The 27,632-nt window shown below is 40.0% G+C and overlaps 1 long non-coding RNA gene and 1 pseudogene across 1 annotated transcript in view; both read left to right on the top strand.

Moving 5' to 3' along the window:
- Window positions 1-27,632, top strand: part of LOC144381651 (uncharacterized) — a 118,970-nt gene that overhangs the window by 10,198 nt on the left and 81,140 nt on the right. The gene's annotated exons all lie outside the window — the stretch shown is intronic.
- LOC118539878 (perilipin-2 pseudogene) lies at window positions 16,972-18,426 on the top strand (annotated as a pseudogene).

The following is a 27,632-nucleotide window of genomic DNA, read 5'->3' on the forward strand; positions in this document are numbered from 1 at the left end:
AAATGAAAGAGAATAGCAGGAGCCAGCTGTGGAGTCTCCTGTTTTCAGGATCGTCCCCCATACTTGGACTTTGTCAAACAGCCTGAGTAGCTTGGCTCGCGCCAGTTGAGCGTCTGACTCTTGATTTTGGCTCAGGTCATGATCTCATGGTCCTGGAATCAAGCTCTGCACTGGGCTCTGTGCTCAGTGGGGAGTCTGCTTGAGGATTCTCTTCCTCTCCCTCTCCTTCTGCCCTTCCCCCTGCTCTCTGTCTCTCTCAAATAAATAAATAAATCTAAAAAAAAAACAAAACACCAAAAAAACCCAAACAAACACAAACAAACCCACAATGAGATACCAACTTACACTTGTCAGAATGACTAAAATTGACAACTCAGGAAACAGATGTTGGCAAGGACACAGAGAAAGGGAAACCCTTTTGACTGTTGGTAGGAATGCAAACTGGTGCAGCCAGTCTGGAAAACAGTATGGAGGTTCCTCAAAAAGTTAAAAATAGAGCTACCCTACAACCCAGCAATTGCCTACTAGGTATTTATCCAAAGGATACAAAAATGCTGATTTAGGGGCTCCTGAGTGGCTCAGTTGGTTGGCCTCTGCCTTTGGCTCAGGTGATGATCCTGGGATTGAGCCCCACATTGGGCTCCGTGCTCAGCTGGGGCCTGCTTCTCCCTCTGTTCCTCCCCCTGCTCGTGCTTTCTCTCTCTCTCAAATGAATAAATAAAATTTAAAAAAAATGCTGATTCAAAGCACATGCACCCCAATGTTTATAGCAGCACTATCAACATTAGCCAAATTATGGAAAGAGTTGATGGCAACAGATGAATGGATAAAGAAGATGTATGTGTGTATGTGTATATACACATACACACATAATATATATATATATATATATATATATATAATGGAATATTGCTTGGCGATCAAAAAGAATGAAATCTTGCCATTTGCAACACGGTGGATGGAACTAGTGTTTTATGATAAGTGAAATAAATCGGTTAGAGAAAGACATATATGGTTTCACTCATGTGGAATTTAAGAAACAAAACAGGTGAACCTAGGGGAAGGGAAAGAAAAAGTAAGATAAAAACAGAGGGGGAGGCAAACCATACAGACTCTTAAATATAGAGAACAGAGTTGAGGGATGGGAGGTGGGTGAGGGGATGGGCATCAAGGGTGATGGGCATCAAGGAGGGTCCTTGTTGGGTTGAGCACTGGGTGTTATATGTAAGTGATGAATCACTAAATTGTTCTCTTAAAACCAATACTAACGCTGTATGTTAGCTAACTTGAATTTAAAAATATATATATATGTCCTTTGCCATAGTAACTGGACCTAGTCTCAATTTGACAATTCTTTTTAAAGATTTTATTCATTCATTTAAGAGAGAGACAGACAGAGAGAGCACAAGCAGGGGGAGAGGCAGAGGAAGAGGGAGAAGCCAACTCCCCACTGAGCTGGGAGCCTGATGCAGGGCTCGATCCTAGGACCTGGAGATAATGACCTGAGCCGAAGGCAGATGCTTAACCACCTGAGCCACCCAGGTACCCTTCAATTTGACAACTTTTTAAAGCTTTATTTGAGTAGATAAATCTGACATAATTCCTATAGAAACCTGAATATCACGACTGAGACTATCTCTGCTAAAGCCTCATCTTAAACTGGGAAGGTTGCTTCTCTAGCATACACTTCTTAGGGGATAGGAATCTTAACAGAATATATTTAGTCAAATTAATCTATAATTACAAACTAATATTGTTGAGTGTCAGCTTATGGACTGAAACCATGTGGACCATGAATTATGTGCATCTAAATCAAGAGCTTTATTTATTTATTTATTTGAAGATTTAATTTATTTGAGAGAGAGAGAGCATAAGTGGGGGGAGGGGCAGAGGGAGAAGGACAAGCAGACTCCCTGCTGAGCCCGACACAAGGCTCCATCCCATAACCTGAGCCAAAGGCAGATGCTTAACTGGCTGAGCCACCCAGGCGTCCCGCAAGAACGTTATTTATTTTTATAAAATTGGCAGTTCTGCACTTAACCTCCATCTTCTGGGAACTCCTTCAACTTTCCACGTCCCTTCTCAAATTTATTGTCATGCCCGTTCATTGTTCCCTTCAATCTAAGAGAGGCATCTGTCTCCTGTTCAAGAAATTATCACCCCTTTCTCATGTTTTTACTTGTCAGTTGACCCCCACTCCCTTTAGGTACACATATACACGTAAAACATATGTACATTCCCAACAATAGAGTGTAATGCCATATTATTAACTGGCAAAGAACTGCAGTGTCTTAAAGGAATAGATAAGAGTTCCCCCATCTGTAACCCCAGAAAATTTCTTCCATGGTTTTCATTAGAATTTTTATAGATTTATTTTCTTCATATGTAAATCTTTGATCTCTCTGAAAACTATATTTTGGCATAATGCTACTTTTATTTCCTCAGATGACTAAACATTTTTCACAGGACCATTTATTGAATAATAATCTTTTCTACTGATGCCACCTGTATCATTTGCATTCCCTTACATATTTGGATATATTTCTAGACTTTCTATTCCATTCATCTGCTTGTCCATTCATTCATTCATTGACAAAAATGAAAAAAACATGTTTCTTAACCCTGGAGCTTGTCTAAGGAGGTAAACAATAAATCAGTAAAAGTAAATCAGGTGCTGATAGTGAAATGGAGATAAGTCCTGTGTCTGTTCGTGAGGTAATTACCTACTGTTTTAACTATCTTGAACTTTGATTTTGAAAAGGAGATTGGGTCTAGGGGACCTTGAGGGGAAGACAGAGGAGAGAGAGATGGAGAGTATGTTAAGTAAAGAGACACTATAGAAGAGTGAATGGGCTCTATCTACTCTAGAAAATACTATCTGTAGAACCCTGGGCAGGTTGCTTATCCCAGATCTCAGTTTTCTCAACTGTGAAATAGGGATGCTGCAGAGGATTGTTGGTGAAGCTGAAAGAAATGTTTATAAATCACCTGGCTCATAGTAAACACTATTATCCTTAAAACATTTTCTTCTTAACTTTCTCATTTTGGGGGTAGCTGAAGCCTCCTAACATTCAACTGTCTGTCTTCCAAAATGGAATTTTTAGAACCTATGGCCTGGGTTGGGGCTAGGGCTTGGAAAATGTTGAGTGGATGAAGAAAACTTCATTGCTGTGGGGAAAAGTGGTAAAAAAAAACAGCTCACCCCTGCCTGAAAATGCAAGCCCAGGCCTTCCTTGTTCCAGGGACATTAGGGTTCTTTCCACTGAAGAAAGAAGGAAAGAAAATGTGAAGGACTTTGATACCAGCCAGTGGCACAGAGAGAGAAGGATGGATGAAGAACATCTCCTAGGAGCTGCCTGCTGTGATTCAAGTGGTAAATTCTGGCATCCCAGGAAAAATTTCATTAGCAGTGCTCATGGAGGAAGAACAGCCCCCAAAGCTTGCATAAGCTACAGGAGAGACTCTGCACTTGCCGGCTAATGAGAGCTTCCTGAACTCTGGCTGGTTGCTTAAGGTCTGTAGTTTGCTGTGGTCTCAGTCACAACTGGGTAGGATCTACAGATCGATGGTGGTGGTTAGGCCTAGCTGAAAGGGAGAAAACAGCAGGGAGAAATCCCAGGGACTTTCTTTGATTATCTAGAGGGTAAAAGTGGTTTATTAGAGAGAGAGAGAGAGAGAGAGAGAAAATAACCTTTGCATTGTGAAAATTCACCCAGCTACTTCTGGGTGAAATACAGGTTATCTATGCTACAATATGGGGTGTTTGCAGCTAATAAAAATTCTAGCACATTACCTTCTGAGACTGACAGTCAAAGAATTGGTAAATATTGTCCCAGTTTCTCAATTTAAAGTATACCTTTGGGGATATTTAGCAAAGTATCTTCATGATATATAAAGCAAGCCATAAATATGAAGGTAATTAGATTTGAAGGTTCACTCAATTAAATAAGATCTATCTATGTATCTCAATGTCTAAGGTACATAAGACATATCATACCTTGATCCAAAGCTGTATAAAATTGCTTTAGAGGTCACATTTCTCCTAGTGTACTATTGCAAAATTAAAGCTGTACTAAAAACATCCCTAGAGTTTAATAATTGAATTCCAGTGGGGAAAAATATGAATTCTTTCTTTTTTAATACCTTTGAACTTTTCTCCTATTATGGAGGGCAATTTTCCTGGTCCCTGGGAGTTGCACAAGAAATCATTATTCCATTAAGTTAATACCCCATTCGTATGCTCCCAGATTTTAGAATTTATTTTTAAAAAATATTTTATTTATTAATTTGAGAGAGGGAGAAGCAGACTCCCCGCTGAGCAGGGAGCCCGACATGGGGCTTGATCCCAGGACCCTGGGATTATGACCTGAGCCAAAGGCAGACACTTAACCCTCTGAGACTCCCATGTGCCCCCAGATTTTAGAATTTAAACAAGAATGCAGTCAAGGGATGAATTTAGCCATATGTATTTTTTGCTTGGTTTTTAAAAGCTAAAATAATTTATGCTACCTGTTGTACTGAACTTTGATCACAAATAATATATTTAAATTGCTGGCAAGTAAAGTCCCTTAAAATTACAATAGCAGCAAATATTGGCTCACCATCTAAAATTAGTATTATTGGGGGGTACTAAACATGGTCTCTTTATTTTATGACTTTTGAAACTAGAAACTAATTGTTTATACTTTATTTCGAAAATATTTACTCAATGTAACTACTGTTGCAAATGGACTTTAATCTATTTGTCCACATACAACCCTTAAGATTCTTTTTGTCAGAACAGTAACCATGGAAAAGTTTGAGGTGGGTGAAGGTTGTCCATTTCCCCACACTTTGATGACAGATTGTAATAAGAGCAAGTTTTAGACAAAATTTTACCACTTATACAGACATTTATTAAACGTGTATTTGCAAGCAAGGACAAAACAGTTCATACTACAAAATAAAAAAGCTAGCTCTTTGTTAAATGCGGGAAGCACTTCTGATATATTTCAGCCATAGTATCTTGAACACCACTAATTTTCCCAGTGATATCTGATTAATGGTTATGATGATGAGCAAGTCATTAATTTTACCAATGAAAATATTTTCCTGATATTCACTTTGCTGATTAGGAAGGCATCTGGGTTTGATATGCCTTTGGTGAGACATAAAAGGCAGAAGTACTTTGATGCAACTGGGGCACAGAAAGATTAAGTGATTCCCCTAAAGTCACATAACTAGCAGGTGGCCCAGTTTGTCTGATTCTGCATCCCATGTTCTTCCTCTTAATCTCTCTGAACTACCTGTATTGATAAATTCTCTAGAAGCAAGTTGATCTACTCCTTTGAGGGTAGAACTAAAAAGAAGAGGCTGAAATCGCACCTGCAGAAGAGAGAAAAGAAAATCTGATGCAAGAAACTGCTTAGAGTATTAACTGTAGAATGCAGAAAGCTATCCCAACTAAAGACATCTATTTTTAAAAAGGTAATATCAGATTGCCACTTATCTTGATGGTCATAGGGTAGAGATGTTCTGGTTAAAAAAAAATCCTGATTAATATAGATTCACAATAAAATCTGTACCGTGATTTCTCATTTAAAGGGAATCAGACACCAACAAAATAAACATGACATGAACGCTGAATTGAATTGACTTAAATATTTTCTTATTGCTATCCTGAAAAAAATCACATGATATTGGGCTCTTCAAGATACTATGATACTGGTGGAGCATAATTGTTCTTGTTAATAGAAACAAAATACTAATGATTTTTCTAGAAACTCATTTCTAAGATACCAGAATGTATCTTTGGAATAAAAATGATTAGTATCATCTCAGGTCTGGCTATACAGACCTGAGATGAAATTCAAAGTGCAACTTCTGAAAATTCTGGACTCAAAGGAAAGTTTTTATACTTCAGACTCAGCTAGATGAACATATTCCATTTATCCCCCCTTCCACTTCAATTTTCTTTTCTTTTACTTCACCAATCTATTCACTGTGTTTAAAACCAAACTTACCATTTCCTTCACTCCCCTTCCCCTGCAACTTTCCCAAGTCTGATGTGCCATGTTCTCTAGTCCACTTAGGTGTGAATCTGTGGGCCATTTTCTCTCACTTTTTTTTAAATATATATATTTTTAAAGATTTTATTCATTTATTTGACAGAGAGAGACACAGCAAGAGAGGGAACACAAGCAGGGGGAGTGGGAGAGGGAGAAGCAGGCTTTCCGCTGAGCAGGGAGCCTGATGTGGGGCTTGATCCCAGGACCCTGGGATCATGACCTGAGCCGAAGGCAGACGCTTAATGACTGAGCCACCCAGGCACCCCCAATTTCTCTCACTTCTAAATATAGTCATCAAATACTAATGATTCTACTTCTAACATTTTTCAGACATTGCTTTCTTTACATTCCCACTTTCAAAAACTCTGTATTAGTTTGTATTTTATCATGCCAGAAGTGGTTGTCTGTTGACTTTGCTAACCAGAATCTATCCACCACTTTTTCCATTAATAGCATTCATGTTTTCCTTGGAATACCATCTCTCTCCCACTCTGCCCATGGGATATTCATGGGTGTGGTAGATTGTTTGCTTCAGTGGTCTCTGTATTATATCCTTTAGTATGTAACTTTGGGGTTTCTCCTATAAAGTTGAAATTTATGTCCCCAACCTATGTGATTTTCTTTGGCCAATAGAATTATGACAAAGTGAATCAAAGCTTCAAGAAGTTTTCAATGTTTCTGATTCTTCTTTGGCACTCCTGCTATGCCATGGAAGCCCTTGAGAAGGACCAGAGCCTTCCTACAGCCAACTCCCAGCAGACCCCAGGCATGTGAGCAATAATGCTTATCATTGTAGGCTTTTGAAGCTCTTTAGTTCTTTGTTACACAACATTACTGCTGCAATGAATAATGGATATTATAGGGTTCAGGGCAGGCTGCCCCAAAATATGCTTTGGCATATTGATTTTTTTTAAAGATTTTATTTATTTATTTATTTGAGAGAGAGAGAAAGAACGAGTGGGGGTAGCGTCAGAGGGAGAAGCAGATTCCCTGCAGAGCAGGGAGCCCAATGCAGGACTGGATCCCAGGCCCCTGGGATCATGACCTCAGCCGAAGGCAGAGGCTTAACCGACTGAGCCATCCAGGTGCCCAGCATATTGATTATTCTGAGTCAAAGTTACTTAAACAGCTGGTACCAGAAGGACACCCTGACCATCCTTTGCCCCCCTGAAAGCAGGAAATAAATTCCTCTTGTGAAGGCTACCCTCCCTGCACCCAGAAGGTGCCTCCAGAAAGCATCCTTATTGTCAGAGGTAGGAAATTCAGGTCTGAGAAAGCTGTATAAACAGGCCTTGTTACTGCTTCATTAATGTGCTACCCCAAACCCCAACTTCTTTATATTGTCGATTCTTCACAAGTTTATTGTTTGTCTAAAAGGTATAAAAGCTGCCTGCTTTGGTTACTTCTTTGAGTCTCATTTTTATGAGTTCCCATATGTATGAAATTACATTTTTCTCCTGTTGGTTTGTATTATGTCAGTTTAATTATTAGATCAGCCAAGAACATAGAAGGGAAAAAAGGAAAAATTTTCCTCCCTAAAATTTCCCTCACCAACAGTTTCTATTCTCTTGCAGCCCAGAGCATGTGCTCTGGACCTAAGCACAGGGTTTATTTTGAGCTGCACATGTTAATCATGCTTTCTAAAAATAAACTCATTTCTGAGTTGGGAAAGAGAATCTCATTCTGCTGGACTTGATGTAAATAGAAAGTAAGATTGGAGTCACTGGGGAACATCATGTCTTGCAAATAAAACCATTAGAGGGGAAAGCTGAGTAATCTAGAGAGAGAGATGGAGTCCAGAGTCCTGTTGAACCCCTCAATCCAGCTATGCCTGACTCTTTAGCTATGGGAGTTACTAATTCTCTTTTCTGAAAATCTAACTTGAGTCATCATTTCATCCCATCAAAAGAACTTAAAGTTTTGTCCAGATTTCACTGCTGCTAAGTTATACTTCCTAAAATACTATTTTGATTGTGTCACGATTGTGTCACTTTTAGAAAACTATTGCTCTTCATTTTCTTTCAGATTAGTTCATCAGTCAAAGCCCTCCTGGCATCTGACTCTGTTTTTCATTAGGGTTGATTTCTTCTGATTCTTCTTTCTTTCTTTCTTTTTTTTTTTTTTTTTTTAAGATTTTTTAAAAAATTTATTTTTGAGAGAGAGAGAGAGAAAGAGAGAGTGAGCATGAGTGGGGGGAGGGGCAGAGGGAGAAGCATACTCCCCGCTGAGCAGGGAGCCCGATGCTGGACTGGATGCCAGGACTTTGAGATCATGACCAGAGCCAAAGGCAGATGTTTAACCAACTGAGCCACCCAGGTGCCCTTCTCTCCTTTTTTTTTTTTTAAGATTTTTTTTTTTTTTTTTTGAGAGAGAGAGACTCTTTTCTTTCTTATACTTTGCAACCATTTAATATCTTTTCCTACCTTTTTGCTTTTGTTTCCATGCCTCCCTTTGCCTGGAAAGCCGTCCTCTTCTGTATGAGCCAGAGCCGAACTACTTTAATAAACAATCCCAACATTTCAAGAGCTCGATACAATAAAAGTTTAATGTTTGCTTATATCACAATTCGTAATGAAAGTGGTAGGGAGGGAGGCGGTTGACTACATGCAGACATTTAGGTACCCAGATCTTTCCATTTTATAACACCAGTGTCTTTGATTTGTGAGCTCTAGGGTTGTTGAGAAAGAAGAAGAAAAAAAAAAAAAAGGAGCAGAAAATCTAAGTGGAGACTGACTTCAGGGGCTGAGCCTGGGAGTAGCCTACATTCCTTTGACTCATGTCCCATGGGCCATAACTAGTCACATGACCCCACATGGCCTCACATCTCCCCATCAAGATTGAGAAGGCTAGAAAATACTGTCTTCCTTTGTGTTCAGGTGGAAAAAAAAAAAAAAAAAGGTTAGTGACCTTACCGCCCTGACGCTGCCATGTCCACCATCTCCATCTGGTAAATCCTCCCAATTAAATATGATTTTCCATATTCTCTTTGATTTGTAGAGTGGATTTTCTTTGTGTTTACCTTAGTCTCCTTTTAGGTTCATTCATTCAATCAGGAACATATGAAAGCACACATTTATTGAATGCCACAGATATAAAGATGGATATGACCTGCTCCCTACCCACAAGAGCTGTCTTAGGAGAGACACAGAGATAAACAATTGTAATCTCATGTAAAACGTGCAGCTATAAAGGTATTTACAAATTGCTGATAAATCATACAGGAAATAAGTTTCTTGATGGTAAGGACTAGTTCTTATTTGTCTGTTTATCTCCACAAGTACAAAGAATTACATGTGTAGAGGGGAGTCTTGTACTTGCTAAACGTTCAATGATTTCGTTGAGTCCAAGTGAGTAAGTGATCTAATAAAGGAAGAATGAATGGATTCATAAGGACTTTGAGATATATAGAGGTGGAGTATAGAGGGACCTATACAGGTAGGGGGGTTTTGTTTTTTCGTAATTAAATATCAAAAAACATATACAAAAAGACTAAGTGAGAGTTTTAGATATGTACAAAAGATAAAATGCAAAGTCAAAAAGTCTTAAAGAATACAGGTTTCCCCCACTATTCAAAAATAGCATATTCCTATGAGCGACATAGAAGCAATAACTATTAATTTATATGCAAAAAATTTTGAGCATTCCCCAACTCCCAAAAATAACCTCTCTTAGGCTTATTTGATACCTTAGGACACACCTTGCTAAAGCATGCACAAAATAAATTGTGATAAAGCACAGATGCTCACAGACAGAGTTCAAATCTATAGGACTTGATGGTGAGCTGCTGTGTGATCCCTGGGGAAGGAACTTGGGGAGCTCTCTAGCTGCATGGGGTGTGCACCTGTTCAATCACAGCTCGCTGCAAAACAAACAATGCTATTTTCGCTTTTCACCTTTCATCATAAAGGTGAAAATCCTTTTCTGATTTCTTTCAGTTAGTGAAAACAAGTACTGATGTTGGGTCTTTTATAAAAGCCAAGTGGCCTAATGCAAACACAAAAAGTGGGGGGAAACCTGCATTGGCAACGTGCCTCCATCTGTGATCTATGAAGAGATAAATCTACAAAGCAGTAAAAACCTCTTTGTAAAATTGCACTTTTTAGGATTTTGACTTTCTCTTCAGTATACTTAGGTACAATGTTTAATGTCAGTTGGTAGGAGAAGTAACAACTTAGGAAAGTTATAAATAATCAGGGAAACGCATGCAATGGAATGTTCTTTTTGCCTGGAAGTTCTATGTCCTGCATGAAATTTTAAGAGAGAGTGCTGAGCTCTCATTTACCTATCAAAAGCTTTTACTCAAATGTGTATTGGAGGCACTTGAGGAACATGTTCAAAATAACTTGCTCCCATAGAAGATTTCATGAATCGGTCACTGGAAGGTAGAGCCCAAATCGAGAACCAGCGGTTTACTGCACCCACCTCCTAAAAGTTCTGTCTTCCTGTATTAGTTTCCTTTTGCTGGCATAACAAATTACCACAAATTTAGTGGCTTAACACAGCACAGATTTATTACCTTACCCTTCCAGAAGTCCAAAGACAAGTAAATTTCACTGGGCTAACATCAAGGATGTTGACAGGCGTGGGAGCCTCTAGGGAGAGATCTCTTTCCTCACCTATTTCATCCTCTAAAAATTGCCTTCATTTCTTGGTTCGTGGCCTCTTCAACCACTCCATTCTGCTTCTGTCTTCACATCTACTAATGAGTTGGATCCTCCTCCTTCCTTCCTTATAAGGAAGGACCTTTGTGATTACATTGGGCTCATCTGGAATCCAGAATCTACTGCTCTTAATTTAATCATTTCTGCATAATTTTACCACATAAATTAACATATGTACACGTTCTGTGGATTAGGACAGGGACATCTTTGGGAAGCCATTATTTAGCCTACTGCATTTCCTTCACATGTAATTTTTAAAATATGAGGATTAATTTACATTTGTGAAGAGTAAATGACAAATGCATGTGAATAAAACATTTATAGGATCTGGAGCATAATCAGTAGCAAAGAAATGTTAGCCATTATGCTTATAAAGTATCTTTTTTAATAGAATTCTGATGAGTGCAGCATTGTCTTGTCTTACTGCCACATTTGTCTTGTGTATGGTTAAGTGTTCAGTGAATACTTACTACATGAGTGAATAAATGCTGAATATCTACAGTGGGTGCTTATCTACTTTTCCTTATATTCCATTGTTTCCTTCTATTCCATCATCACATGAGCCTATTTCTTATTGATATAGGTATATATACTACTGTTTCTGTTTCTCTGGAGAACCTGCTTAATATATACTGAAAATTTAGAATTCTGTTAGAATCCTGGTGGTACTTGCTTCACTCATTTTCAGTGGGAACTCAACGAGCTGGCCAGGCTAGAAGTGTGCCCTCTTATTTCATGCTCCCCACTTGTATGATCTTTCTTTTGACTTGAAGCAAGGGTAAAACAGCAATTACAGCTATAGAAAGTAAATAATGCAGATTTTGTTCCTGAATATGAAGCTATAGAATTCTTGTTTTGAAAGCTGTCAGAATTATAAAGATCCAATAATTAGGGTTAAGTAATGCATTTCCCTGAAACATAGTTCTAGGAGGGTGGATGCTTGTGAATAAACCTATTCATGCCTAATTCAGTTTCCTGCTCCATCTAGAATCATCTAGAATCACTCCATCATTAGACCAACCAGTGGTCTAATTCTTTTTTTATTTTCTTTACCAGTGGTCTAATTCTTGATTTTAGCAGGAAAATGACATTAAATATGACAGCTTTAAAATGTGTACATTTATAAATGAGGGAGCACAGTCATGTATTGGCTAGCACTTTAGCCTGAAGAGAAGTTCCCTGTAGTTCACGGCTCTTAAATCTCTCTCAAGTGGGAAAAAGAGGAGGCTGGAGGGGTAGGGGCTTATTTTCTTGTTCCTTATCTTGCCCATCCAATACTAAATACATGCTCATTAGCATGCTGTGATACAGCACTGTCTACATTACTCCTCCCCCACCTCGCATTTTTCTTTCTTACCTATCCCATTAGTTTTAAGACGTGGATTCTCAATGGATACATTATTTCTTGGTTAAAGTAAAAAGATATATGAGATCACAAAATAGAGTAGTAGATGGTTTTTCCTTTTGTGGATCATCTCTACCTTCCAGACAGAGAGAAGAGCAGGAACAAAGCCTGGAGGGAACGCCTGGAGGGAGAACAGCTTGAAGATTTGGCATGTTTGGAATGCAATGTAATGAGTGAGTGGGAGGGTGGTGTGAGATGGTGGGGAGGGGGCAGCAATCTGTGGCCAAGTCAGGCAGGGCATTGGAACCCAGGATAAGGACTTGATTATTTATTTTAGCATCAAAAAGGGGCCAGGACACGCCTGGGTGGCTCAGTCGTTAAGCGTCTGCCTTTGGCGCAGGTCATGATCCCAGGGTCCTGGGATGGAGCCACGCATCGCATCGGGCTCCCTGCTCCACGGGAAGCCTGCTTCTCCCTCTCCCACTCCCCCTGCTTCTGTTCCCTTTCTTGCTGTGTCTCTCTCTGTCAAATAAATAAATAAAATCTTAAAAAAAAAAAAGGGGGGGGCCAGGGAGGGGTTGTAAGCAGGGGAGTGGAGTGATTGTTTACATTTGTGGCAAAGGGATTGGTGAGTGGTTCTGTGGATCCCAGTTAAGAGGTTACTGTGCTCTTGTAGGTGAGAGATGATGACCGCCCAGAAACAGATGTAGTGGGGATGGAAGGAAATGAATGGATTCTCAATATATATATTTTTAGAGATATAATTGACAGGGTTTGCCAACTATCTTAGTCCATTCAGGCTGCCATAACAAAATACCATGGATCGGGTAGCTTATAAACAACAGAAATTTATTTCTCACAGTTTTGGAGGTGGGAAGTCCAAGATGGGAGTACCAGGACAGTCAGGTGAGGTCTCTCTTCCAGATTACAGACTTCTCATTTTATCCTCACATGGTGGAAGGGACAAGAGATCCTTCTGGAGCCTCTTATATAAAGGCACAAATCCCATTTATGAGAGGTCCACCCTTATGACCAAAGCACTTCCCAAAGGCCCCATCTCCTAATACCATCACATTGGGTTGGGATTTCAATAAATGAATTTTGTGGAGGGAGGAGGCCACAAACATTCAGACCACAGCATTAATAGATTAGATGTGGAAGTAACATCTCACTCGAATATTGATAGAAGCTATGGCTCATTAAGTGGTTGAAAATATGGTCACTTTACAGTCATGAAATAGCCATGGAATAGTTTATGGAAAAATCTGTCATTTCTTGTCACTTCTACCTTGAACCGTTAAGATTTTCTCTGGTGTGGATTCTAAGTCTGTAAGACTGGTTCAATGAGTCATTCTACTCTTAAATAACATGTGACATTATTTAAACAGCAGTTACTGAGATTAGTGTTCTCTTCACACAGGAAGAAAGTCATTCTCTTGTGTTGTAAACTCCCCATTGATTTAATGCAGGACTGGAAGCTATAAAGGGTGAAGTAGGGAGGGAGGAAGGGTAGAGAGAGAGTAGATGAACTGGAGGCCAGTGAGTCAGGCCTACCGAAATGCCTTTTTTTCATTAAGTATTAGTGTTTTTAACTGAAGAGTGGGCCACTTCTGCGGGCCCAGAGGATTCGGGAGGATTTGGGATTCAGTGTGTTTTTGTTGTTGTTGTTGTTGTTGTTGTTTTTAAGATTTACCCATTTATATGAGAGAGGGAGAGGGAGCAGGGGGAGGGGCAGAGGAAGAGAATCTTTCAGACTCCCCACTGAGCACAGAGCCCAACGCAGGGCTCATTCCCAGGACCCTGCGACCATGACTTGAGCCGAAACCGAGAGTCCAATGCTCAACCGATTGAGCCACCCACGCTCCCCGGGATGCAGTATTTTTGAGTGCATCAAACCAGAGTTCTTCAGGGTCTCAGTCCTTTCTATTTTTTTAAAAAATATTTTATTTATTTGAGAGAGAGAAAGAACAAGCAGTGGGGAGGGGCAGAGGGAGAGAGAGAGAAAGAGAAGCAGACTCCCTGCTGAGCAGGGAGCCCCATGTGGGGCTCAATCCTAGAACCTGGAGATCATAACCTGACCAAAGGCAGACGCTTAACCAACTGAGCCACCCAGACACCCCCTTCTCAGTCCTTTCTAATCAGGGAATTGTTAGATTTACCAGGATTGAGGATATAATCTCCTCTGTACCTCTGACACCCTCATAATTAAGTCCTGGGCATCATCCTTAGTCTTGACTCCCTTTGGCATAAGAATGCCTAATGTATTCCAAAATTTTTCTTCTTATTTTCTCTGTGTATACTAAAAGGTCTTTCACAAAATCAACAAACATTGATGAATAAAAAAATTTTCAATAAAGTAGAGATTGATGGATAATCCCTCAAATTATAAACTATCCTATCTCAGCCCCCAAACCAGTATCATGATTATTGGGAAGCACTAGAGGTATTTCATTTCATTTCAAAAAGAAGATAAGAAAAGGCGCCTGGGTGGCTCAATCGGTTAGGTGCCAGACTCTTGATTTCTGTTCAGGTCATGATTTCAGGGTCATGGGATTGAGCCCCGTGTTGAGCCCTGGAGTGGCTCCGTGCTCAGTGCTGAGTCTGCTTGAAATTCTCCCCCCCCCCCGCCCCGCCCTGCTCACGTGCACACACACGTGCTCTCTAAAATAAGTAACTGAAATCTTAAAAAAAAAAAAAAAAACAAGACAAGAAAGCTTTTAAATAGGGTATGTGAAGGGAAGACCCTTGTTTCATCTCTAATGAGGAAACCTGGATAAACAGGCAAAAAAGCAATCGTATTTGTGTTTAGAGCTTTTGAAGAACTGTGGACATAAAGAACATTGAGTAAACTGAACTTGAGAAAGTGGTGAACCACAGAGAACCTGGGCAGCACATCAGAGAGACCTGCAGCCATTTCTAGCCCTAGGGGCAGTTGCCTTGGAAGCCGGGTGAGCAGAGAAGTCTACCAGGGCAAGGAGAAACCAACTGAACTTTTTAGTGGCTGTACACAAGCTGGTATATAGCCCAAACTCAGAGCTAATCATTCCTGTCCAGTTTGCCACCATGGACTTTTGCTAAGTAAGCAGCAGTACCTCTTAAGAGGATTATGCATTGTTGGTGGGAAATGCAAATTGTTACAACCTGTAAAGAAGACAATTTAGTAATAATTGTCAAAATCACAAATGCCTATATCTTTTGACTCCGTAATACAATTTTGGGGAATTTATCCTATAGCTATACTTGTATACCCGGTAAATGATCTATAGGTACATTATTCTTTGCAACATAGTTTGTAATAGGGAAAAATGTAAATATTACAAATGTAGGGAATTGATCAATTAAATTATGTTCTGTCATGCAATATAATGTGACATGTCCATATAAAAACGAGGAAGCACTGTATGTATTAATGTGGAAAGATCTCCCAAGATATATTAAGTGAGAAAAAAAGCAAGGTACAGGATAATGTGTATGGTATGGTACCTTTATTTGATTGTAGAAGTATAAAGAATGTCTGGAAAGATATACAAGAAGCAGTAGTGGTTACTTGTTGGGGTTATTTGTGGGGAGGGGTAATGGTGGGAACTGGGTGGATGATGGACTGGGGTAAGAGAATTTTCATGGCTTACTTAAAATTTGTTATGCTATATATCACATCTTAAAAATTTAAATTAAAATTCATAGTTGAATTACAAGGAAATCAAGGAAAGCCCAGCCATCAAAAATGAAGAGGAAAACAAATAACACAGTAAGTGGGAGTTGGAAATGTAGTTGCCTTTGGAGGCAGGACGGGAGCTTCCCTAATCTTGGTAATTATGGGCTTGAATTTAAGTGTTTATCTAAAAGGTGGGAAGTTGAGATCCTGCATTAAATTGGAATCCTCAAAGGGCTACATGCTAAGTGAAAAGGCAAAGAAAATGCCTATTGTTGCTCGAAGAGTAGATCTTAAAAGTTCTCATCAATTGTACCTATGTGGTGATGGATGTTAACTAGACTTATTGTCGTGATCATTTTGTAATATATACATATAGCAAATCATTATCCTGGACACCTGGAACTAATGTAATGTTCTATGGCAATTATATCTCAAAAGAAGAAGAAGGAGAAGGAAGAAAAGGAAAAGAAAGAAAGAAAAAAAAAATTTATCCACAAGTACAAGCAGGTAGGTGATAAGGAAGCTTTTGTATCTCAATCTGGCTCCGGGTATGACAAAAATACTTTCCTAACGGGGTGCCTGGGTGGCTCAGGCGTTAAGCGTCTGCCTTCGGCTCAGGTCATGATCCCAGGGTCCTGGAATCGAGCCTCGCATAGGGCTCCCTGCTCCACGGGAAGCCTGCTTCTCCCTCTCCCACTCCCCCTGCTGGTGTTTCCTCTCTTGCTGTGTCTCTCTCTGTCAAAGAAATAAAATCTTTTAAAAAAAACCAAAATACTTTCCTAAGGATTTAAGCTCCATGTTGGGTGTAGAGATACTTAAAAATAATAAAATCTTAAAAATAAAAAAGAATGGTAAAATTGGGAAAAGACAAAAGTTATAAAGATTGAATAGGAGGTACAAAAGTTATTATTAGTAGCAGATAAAGATTGCCTGTGTGAAAAAATCCACAGGAATGCTGGGACAAAGTATTAGAAATAAGATCTCATAAAGTCTACTGTAAATGAGATAGATAATAAAAACTCAGTTGCTTTTGAGCACCTGGAGGGCTTAGTCAGTTAAGCATCCAACTCTTGATTTCGGCTCAGGTCATGATCGTGGGGTCTTGAAATCAAGCCTGGGTGGTGAGCTCTGCCCTCAGTGGGGAGTCTGCTTGAGATTTTCTCTTTCTGGCTCCCTCTGCACCTCCCCCCCCTGCACTCACTCTCTCTCAAATAAATCAATAAATTTAAAAAAAACCCAAAACTTGGACCGCATGGGACTCGCTGGACCTTGGCTTCTGGGCTGCTGTTGGTCGATTTCTTTCTCCAGGGAGAAAAATGGCATCTGTTGCAGTTGATCCACAACCGAGTGTGGTGACTCGGGTAGCCCATCTTGGTGAGCTCCACATCCGACCTCATCTCCTCGGCTTTTATCAGTACAAAGGATCGGTACCTGTGCTTGAAGTCTGCATGAGAGATGGCAGGGAAGGGTGTGAAGACCATCACTTCCGTGGCTGTGACGAGCGCTCTGCCCACCGTCCAGAAGCTAGAGCCACAAATCGCCGTTGCCGGTACCTCTGCTTGTAAGGGGCCAGATAGGATTGAAGAGAAACTGCCTATTCTGAATCAGGCAACACACCAGGTTTGCCAATGCCAGAGGTGCTATGACCAGGGCAAAAGATGATGTGACAACTACTGTGACTGGGCCAAGGATTCCATGGCCAGCACCACCACTGGCGATGTGGAGAAGACCAAGTCTGTGGTCAGTGGCAGCATTAACACAGTCTTGGGAAGCGGGATGATGCAGCTGGTGAGCAGTGGAGTAGAGCATGCGCTCACCAAGTCAGAGTTGCTGGTGGACCAGTACCTCCCTCTCACTGAGAAAGAACTAGAAAAAGAAGCAAAAAAAGTTGAAGGGTTTGAGATGGTTCAGAAGCCAAGTTATTACACTAGACTGGGATCCCTGTCTATCAAGCTCCACTCACGTGCCTACCAGCAGGCTTCCAACAGGAGTAAGGAAGCCAAGCAAAAAAGCAAAGAGACCATTTCTCAGCTCCATTCCCTGTTAACCTGATTGAATTTGCCAGGAAGAATGTGCATAGTGCCAACTGGAAAATTCAAGGTGCTCAGGATAAGTTCTCTGTCTCCTGGGTGGAGTGGAAGAGAAGCATTGGCCATGATGATACAGACGAATCCCACTGTGCTGAACACACTGAGTCACATCCTCAGCTATTGCCCACAACCTGACTTAGCAGCTCCAGACCACGTGCCACACCCTGCTGTCCAACATCCAAGGTCACCACAGAACATCCAAGATCAGGCCAGTCACTTGGGGGTGATGGCTGGTGACATCGACTCACGGTTCTGCAATGTTGCCTCCTTTAAGGAAGTGTCTGATGGCCTCCTCACTTCCAGCAAGGGGCAGCTGCAGAACATGAGGGAGTCTTTAGATGATGTGATGGATTATCTTGTTAACAACACGCCTCTCAACTGGCTGTAGGTCCCTTTTATCCTCAGCTGGCTGAGTCTCAGCATGCTCAGGACCAAGGTGCACAGGGCACAAGCAGTCCGGAGGCCCAGCAGCCTGAGCACAGAACACGTTCAAGCTGTCCTTGTCACCACTCCATGGTGTGGCCAGCTGGAGGAAACTTTCTGTGATGTTGAAATTAACCTGCTAGACGATTCTGAATTGGGGAAGCAGCTAGCTAGAGAAAAGGTCCTCAGTTGTAGTCATTTCTAACTGGATTAAGAGCTTTACAATTTTTGGCATTAGCAGATGAGTTCCTGTTGTTTCCCTGGTGGTATGAAAAGAATGATAGGTTGGTCAGAGTCTAGCCAGGACTCCCAGAAAGTTTCAGTGCATTTACCATTGTTGCCGTTTGTTTGTATTGAATAAGAACATCTTCATGTGGGTTGTGGTGGGGGCTGGTGTCTGCTCCGGTCTGGTCTGAGCCGGCTTCATCTCACTGGTTTGTCTCACAAAGCATGACTGTACAACTTCAGTTTTTAAAATTTTTCATGAAGGAATGAGCCCTATAGATACATTTGGGTTTATTGTGTTGCATTATAGCTATAGTGTTTTAAGTATGATGATGGGTAACATTGTCCAGCTTTTGTGCAGCTGACTACAATGTGTCAATAATGCTGGGCATAAAGTTCAAAGGACAGAATGGTGGGGTGTAAGAGTGGAAGGGTGTAGACAAGGGCTAGATATTTCTTGTATTGCTTTATATGTCTATTCCAATAGTGCTAATTAAGTGCCTCATATAACACTAAAGAATGCATGTAACTGGGTGCTGATAAATTCTGGAAGCCATATGTCTGGAACACCTGGGTGGCTTCAACTAAGCCTTTTTTTTTTTTTTTATTAAGGCTCTGGTTTTTCCTGATGGAATGACCATGGCCGTTCTATCACAGGCTACTCAGTCTCAGTTTCATTAAAACTTGTTTAATTAATAATATGTTAACAAATAAGTAAACTCACAGATAAGGTGAAGAGCTTAGTTTAAAGCCATGCTGTGTTGCAACCTCCAGAATTCACATCCTGTAATACATAATGCTATGACGGTGATTCTCGCCTAGCTGCACAATCAGATTAACATTTATAAAATGCATTTTAGAATAAAACCAGAAGATGGCAATAGAGTAACATAAATCTAAACAGTAGAGACATTTTTATGTAGTTTTATGTAGCCTTTGTCCTTCAATATGCTTATATCGGATACTTCTCCAAACTTTGTCTCAAAATACCTGCAAATAGCTTGTTATGCAAGTGGGCTGAAATGCATTCTTTAAAAAAAGAAAGAAAGAGAAAAGAAAGTCAGTAACAAAACCTTATGGAGTATCAGCATTCTCTTGTTCTGTGCAAAAGAATATCCAGGATCCTTTCTGAGCCAGGCAAGTTTTCATTTCAAAAAAGTCTATAAGAACACGAGAGGGAAGACTCTCTGGAGAAAGCACACTGGAGAGCAATCAAGAGACTTGCATGTAATTGCTTTCACTTTAATTTCTAATTTTTTTTTTTTAAAGATTTTATTTATTTATTCACGAGAGACAGAGAGAGAGACAGAGGCAGAGGGAGAAGCAGGCTCCCCGCGGAGTAGGGAGCCCGATGCGGGACTCGATCCCAGGACCCTGGGATCATGACCTGAGCCGAAGGCAGACGCTTAACCGACTGAGCCACCCAGGCGTCCCACTAATTTTTTTTTTTAAGGATTTTATTTATTCATTTGAGACACAGAGATACAGAGAGAGAGGGAGCATGAGCAGGGAGAGAGGCAGAGGGAGAAGGAGAAGCAGGATCCCCGCTGAGCCAGGAGCTCGATGTGGGGCTTGATCCCAGGACCCTGGGATCATGACCTGAGCTGAAGGCAGATGCTTAACCCTCTGAGCCACCCAGGCGCCCGCTTTCACCTTAATTTCTGAGGTGTAATATAACATAAACGATATGTACTTGGGCTTGCCAAAAGATTTGGGTTCCATCCTGATTTTACCATCTACGGGCTCTGTGATTATGGGCAAGTTTTTCTTTCTGAAACTTAATTTTCTCTTCTGTTAAATAGGAGGAATAGTAGCTGTTATCTTGTGGTGATATTGTAAGGATTAGATGAAATAACATTTAGCTCAGTGTCTGGCATGTGATAGGAAGCTAAAAAATGCTAGCTATTATTCTTCCCGCTAAATTTGGATGGAAGAAACTTGCCTTGTACAGTTGACCTTTGAACAACACAGGTTTGAACTGCACGGGTCAATTTATGTGTGGATTTTTCCCAATAAATACGGTACAGTACTGTAAGTGTATTTTCCTTATGATTTTCTTTCCTGTCTTTAACTTACTTTATTGTAAAAATACAGTAGATAATACATCTAGCATTTAAAATATGTTAGTGGTGAGGCTTCTAGTCAATAGGAAGCTATTAGGAATTTAGTTTGGGGGGAGTCAAAAGTTGTATGCAGATTTTTGACTGCATGGGGTTTCAGTGCCCCTAACCCCCACATTATTCCAGGGTCAACTGTAGTTTTGAAAAAAATACTAACCATTAAATTGTGTCAGACATTTTTTGTTGCTTATTAGTATATAATTAAACAAAATAAAAGAAAAAAAAATTTCCAAGAACAGGTTGCATATTTCTATTTATGGTAGACTTTAACTATTCCCATTATGTCAGAACTAGGTAGAATCTGGTGTTTTATTTAGAGTGTTTTCCTTTCTTTGCCAGATATATTATCCTTAACACAGTGCATTCAGTCTCCTCTACTCAGTTTGTCAAGTAAATGCAAGCTCATTTCCACTCATTGATGATGTGATTATACCTTTATACAGCAGGACTGTGTGAAGTGATCTTATTTGTGTCAGCGATGGTAGTAAAAATATCAATAAACAGAGATCTTTCCATTGCTGGACCTGAGCTATCTGATACTCTATAGGAATAGGTTAAATTTTGCATTTTAATTTGCATAAAATAACAAACTGCTTTCAGATCAGCAAAGGGGCTCCAACCTATAACTTGAAAGAGAGAGACAGAGAGAAAGACAGAGACAGAGACAGAGACACACAGAGAGAAATACCATTAAGGATGACTTGCCTTCATAGAAGTCTGTGAGACTGTAAAGAGAAATCACCACCATTACTGATAATTTCTTTCATCACAGTTAAAGTATAGAGTCAATGAACTTTAGTACGTAGAATTATCCCATTCACTGTCTTTATAGACGTGACATTACCTGTATCCTGTTGTTTTTTCCTCTCTTTGAAATCCAGACAGTACCAATAATTGATGCTAAGTGCTTTCCATTTAAATACCAAAGTTTTTTTTTTTTTTTTTTTAAAGATTTTATTTATTTATTTGACAGAGAGAGAGATAGCCAGAGCAGGAACACAAGCAGGGGGAGTGGGAGAGGGAGAAGCAGGCCTCCGGCTGAGCAGGACTCTGGGATCATGACCCTGGGATCGTGACTTGAGCCGAAGGCAGACGCTTAACGACTGAGCCACCCAGGCGCCCCTAAATACCAAAGTTCTACCAAGCCAGAGGTTTTCGTCTTTGGCTGCACTTCAGCGATACTTGAGGGTTTTAAAAATGCCAGAGTCTTATCCAGATTTCTTAAATTAGAATTTCTGCAGGCAGGAAAATAAATTATTTTTTATAAAGTGTTTCCGGGGGCGCCTGGGTGGCTCAGTTGGTTAAGCATCTGCCTTTGGCTCAGGTCATGATCCCAGCATCCTGGGATGGAGCCCCGCATCACACCTCTCCCTCTCCCACTCCCCCTGCTTGTGTTCCTGCTCTGGCTATCTCTCTCTCTGTCAAATAAATAAATAAAATCTTAAAAAAAAAAAGTGTTTCCAGGTGATTCTAATATACATTTAGGCTTGAGAACGACTAAACTAAGTATTATTAGTGAGTGCGTATTAGCGATACTCGAGTAGCAGTTCTAGCTTGGTCCTTTTAATTCTCATCCCATTTTCTCTAGCTTTTTTGCAAATGGGCTCCATTCTCCTTAGCTTTCCCTCTTGTACCTTTCAGCAGACCAATCCTACTTAAGCAGATCTTATTCATCTGATGGGATTTCCTCAGTTTCCCTCCTCTCTATTCTCCACCTTGCCTCTACTTCTCAAATCTGGTTCTCTCCCCTGTCTCAAAGGCAGACGTGTTCTTTTTTCCTCCCCAAGCCTTTCTCCTCCACTTCAACTCTCCTACTTCCTTTAGGACCATGGTCCTTCAATTGATCCTCTTGTGTCTTGAATTTGCAGCTCAAGCTCTACAAACTTTTGAGTGTCCTTGATGTGCCAGGAGCTAGGGATACAAAGGAGAACGAGGTAGTCAAGGAGTGCAGTTAAGAAGGGGAGACAAAAATACAGACCTAATTACACTGTGGTGTGATTTGGACAACAAGGGAAATATGCAAAGAGCACAAGTAGCAAAACGGAAGGTGATTGCCAATTTTTCTGTACTTAATCCCTTCTATGCTGGAAAAAAGTCAGTTTTGCATAATTCTAAATGGCAGTTACTTTCCCTTGATTTTTAAATTAATTGTCCTTTTCTTCTGTGTCTTTTCTTTCATTGCAAGTTTCTTAAAAGGGTAACTTACATTTTATGTCTTTAGTTTCTTAACCTTCTTCTTCTAGCATCCATTTTTACTGCTAACATTTTCTGGCTCACCAGTAGCCTTCTTTTCAATAAGCTGCCTTCTCAATAGTATCATACACACTGAAACTTTCACTTTTGCTGGCTTCTGTGACATTACATTCCCTTCATTCTCCTCCTGACCTCTCTGAAAAGCCTTTGTCTGTTTCTTATTTAGCTTCTTCTTCCTTTCACCCATTAAAGAGGTGCTCTCAAATCTGATCTAAAACTTCTGTCTTGGGTGCCTGGGTGGCTCAGTCGGTAGAGCATGTGACTCTTGATCTTGGAGTCGTGAGTTTGAACCCCGTGTTGGGGTAGAGCTTAAAAAAGAAAGTCTTAGGGGTGCCTAGGTGGCTCAGTCATTAAGCGGCTGCCTTCGGCTCGGGTCATGATCCCAGGGTCCTGGGATCGAGCCCTACATCGGGCTCCCTGCTCGGCGGGAGGCCTGCTTTTCCCTCTCCCACTCCCCCTGCTTGTGTTCCTGCTCTCGCTATGTTTCTCTCTGTCAAATAAATAAAATCTTAAAAAAAAACAGAAGAAAGTCTTAAAAAAAAAAAAACTTCTGTCTTTTTTCTGTGCATTCCTTTCCTTGAAGATCTGATCAAATGATTACTCCTATCTAGGAAAACAATCTAAAATTTGGATTTCTAATCTATTAAACCATTAACATATTGAAGGTGGGAAACAGTATCTTATTATTTTTTTTAATCCCTAGAGCTAAGCATATTTAAAAACATCCAATAAGCTTTAGATCAATTCAGTTTGACAAACTCCCAAGATTCAGTTCTTTATTTCTAATTGTCTGGTGGTTATTTCTACATGTTCTCAAAAATTTATTTTGTCCTAAAGTTATCTTTTAATTATTCTCCTAAATTAATCTGTTCACCTTTTGGACACATATGGACTGAATGATCACCAGGCACCATGTATACTAGCCCCAAGGGATACATACATTGTTGAACAAAGATGATGTGCTCTCCTTCTCATAAAGATTATCCTCTAAGGAGGTTCCTCATTTATTACAATACTGTTAACCATTTTTTAGATATCTAGGCCTAAGAGGTTAAAATAATAACTGATTTCTTCTCATTCGTTTGATCAAGTCTCTAATACTTTGCCTTCCCAATGGCTCTGGTATAGCTGGATCATTGTGGTACTCTCCGGATTGCTTTTCAGTGTCTTCTTGTTCTAAAAATATTCCTAGAGCCCCACTCTGAGCATTTTATGTTTCTGTTTGAATACCTTCAGTGGTTTTCATTTCACTTCTCTACTCTAATACTTTCAGTGGGTTCAGAACCCATAGGCCAATATGCGGGGTCTTCAGTAAGGCCCCACCTCCCTTGTCCTCATTTTCTTGTGCTGCTCTTTTTCAGTACACACCTGTTCCAATCAGACTGGTCTCTTTGCTGCTCCCTGGGTACACATTTCACCTTTTTTTTTTTTTTTTAACCTCTTGGCCCTTGTTCTTCTTTTTTTTTTTTTTTTCTTTTCTCTTGGGTAGTTTATTCTTTTTATTCTTTTTATTTTATTTTTTAATTTAAATTCAATTAATTAACATATAATGTATTATTAGTTTCAGGGGTAGAAGTCAGTGATTCATCAGTTGTATATAACACCCAGTTCTCATTACTTCATGTGCCCTCCTTAATGTCCATCACCCAGTTACCCCATCCCCCCACCCCCCTCCCCTCCAGCAACCCTCAGTCTATTTCCTATGATTAAGAGTCTCTTATGGTTTGTCTCCCTCTCTGACTTCATCTTGGTTTATTTTTTCCTTTTTTCCCTATGATCCTCTGTTTTGTTTCTTTTTTTTTTTTTTTAAAGGTTTTATTTATTTATTTGACAGAGAGAGACACAGTGAGAGAGGGAACACAAGCAGGGGGAGTGGGAGAGGGAGAAGCAGGCTTCCCGCTGAGCAGGGAGCCCGATGCGGGGCTTGATCCCAGGACCCTGGGATCATGACCTGAGCCGAAGGCAGACACTTAACGACTGAGCCACCCAGGCACCCCCTCTGTTTTGTTTCTTAAATTCCACATATGAGTGAGATCATATGATAATTGTCTTTCTCTGATTAACTTATTTCACTTAGCAGAATACCCACTAGTTCCATCCGCGTCATTGCAAATGGCAAGATTTCATTTTTTGATGGCTGAGTAGTATTCCACTGTATATATTTACCACATCTTCTTTATCCATTCATCTGTCGATGGACACCTGGGCTCTTTCCATAGTTTGGCTATTGTGGACATTGCTGCTATAAACACTGGGGTGCAGGTGTCTGGGCCCTTGTTCTTGCTATGTGTTCTGTGAGATGTGGCCTCCTCTCCTTTTCTTATTTATTGGAACCCAAGCCACTCAGTTCAGCTCAAATGCTTCCTTCTTTCTGATCCCCTTTGCCTCTGCACAACATAATTTCCTCTACTTGGAAATTCCTATAAGGATTGCTGTTATTGTTTGTTTGTTTTTTTCCCCTAGAACTTTGTGGTCACCCCCTGTTGCTTCCAAAATATACTATCTGTACTTATTTTTCTGGTAGCAATATGAATATATAAGACTAACAGCTCCAATTCAAGTATTTTCTACAGGACATGTCCTTTTATTGCTCAACCTCATTAAGTTAGTTCATATTATTAGGTATTTCTATACTTTTTTTTTTTTTTAAGATGTTATTTATTTATTTGACAGAGACACAGCGAGAGAGGGAACACAGCAGGGGGAGTGGGAGAGGGAGAAGCAGGCCTCCCACTGAGCAGGGAGCCCGATGCAGGGCTCACTCCTAGGACCCTGGGATCACGACCCGAGCCGAAGACAGACGCCCAACAACTGAGCCACCCAGGCGTCCCTCTATACTTTTTAATAAGAGGAATAAAGTAAAGAACGTACATTGCTCATGAAGAAATTGAGTCACAATAATGCAGTATATGTGTTATTTTAATAATCTGAATTCATAAAGTTAGAAAGAATTGCACTGTGGGTTTGTAATGTTCCATGTAGTCAATTAGTGTTATTTTTAGTTTACTTATTATTTCCATTTGAAGTTAGTAGGTATTGAGAAGCCGGTATGTACATTGAAGTGTTCAGGAATAAAGGAGTATGATAGCAGCAACTTAGTCCCTTGTGTGTGTGAATGAGAGAGAATGATAAAGTAAATGTAGAAAAATGTTAGTGAGTACAAATATAGTGAAGTATACATGGGGGTTCTTTGTACTATTTTGCAACTTTTCTGTAGGCTTGAAATTGTTTCATAATAAATTAAAAAAATTAATCTGTGATATAAGTATCTTTCCTCTAGTTCTTTGTGTTGAGGATAATGCCCAAATAAATTCCCTTGAACATCAATGAATATGATTTAAAAATCTTACTTTTTAAAAAAAGATTTTATTTATTTATTTGAGAGAGAGTGAGCATGTGTGAGTACAAGGAGGGGGAAGAGAAAAGGAGGAAGGAGAAGCAGACTCCTTGCCGAGCAAGGAGCCCGATGTAGGGCTTGATCCCAGGACCCTGGGAACATGACCTGAGCTTAAGGCAGATGCTTAACTGACTGAGCCACCCAGCCACCTGAAAAATCTTACAACTTTTAACTCTTAAAATTTCTTTTAAAATTCCTTAAAATTCAAACAAATTCTAACTCAAAAGACTAATAAAACACATTTCTTTTATATTTAAAGATAACCTGGATGGCTATTATATTTTTGTACCATAAATAAACAACAAATATTTTTCAGTAAATAGTGACCATCTACTTTGTGCTAGGCACTGTTCGAAGTGCTGAACACAGTCCCTGCCCTTAGGAAGCTTAAATTCTGCTGGGGGAGGGAGGTGCTGAAAGAATTAATAAACAAATGATGGTATATCTGAAGATGGTGAGATTTAAAGGGATAAATGAAGCAAAACAAAAAGGATAGGTGGTCAAGGTTGGGGATAAGGTTCATCTGAGCTGAGATTCAGGGGAAGTAAGGTCGTGAGCCAAGAATGTAACCAGTAAAGAGCTGTCCAGGTAGGGGAATAACAGATGTAAAGACCCTATGTACGTACCATGTTCAGGAAACAGCATGGGGACTGGAATAGCAAGAAGAGAATGAGAAAAAAGGAAAATGATTAAGGGATGAAGTGGGACACAAGGTATTTGTAAGGTCATTGGCTTTTACTCCAAGTTAGCTGGAAATGGATTGGAGAGCTTTAAGCAGGAGGTGAGATAATTTCACTTATATTAAAAAAAAAAAAGATGATTGTGGCTGTGTTGTGGAGAACAGATTATAAGATGGGTAAGAATGGAAGTTGGTAGAGGAATTCAGAAGCGATTGCTATAATCCAGTTGAGTTATGGTAGCTTGAAAACCAGGGTGCTAGCATTAAAGGTGGTATGAGAAGAGGTCAGAATTTGAGTCTATTCTGAAGGTAGAGTTGACGAGATTTGTTAATAGATTGGATGCGACAAGTGAGAGAAAAAGACCAATCAAGGGTGATTCCAGGGTTTTTCACTGAGATGGGGAATACTGTGTGAGGAAGAGGCTTTGGAGGGGGAAATCAGAATTTTATTTTTGGATATGTCATGTTTGAGGTAACTGAAACATGCACATGAAGAGGTTGACCAGAACTTAGATATATGAGCCTGGAGTTCAGGGGAGAGAACTGGCCTGGAGAATCAATTTGGGAATTATTAGCATATAGATGGTATTTAAAGTTATAAGACTAAATGGGATCCCCTAGGAGGTGAGTGAAGAAAAACCAATGACTAAGATTATGAGAACATGTGAACTTTTAGGAGCTAGAAGGAAAACCGTGAGCATGCAGAGTCCTGAAATAAGTGTTTCAAGGAAGAGGAA

The sequence above is a fragment of the Halichoerus grypus genome, chromosome 4 (genome assembly GCF_964656455.1).
Source record: "Halichoerus grypus chromosome 4, mHalGry1.hap1.1, whole genome shotgun sequence".
NCBI lineage: Eukaryota > Metazoa > Chordata > Mammalia > Carnivora > Phocidae > Halichoerus > Halichoerus grypus.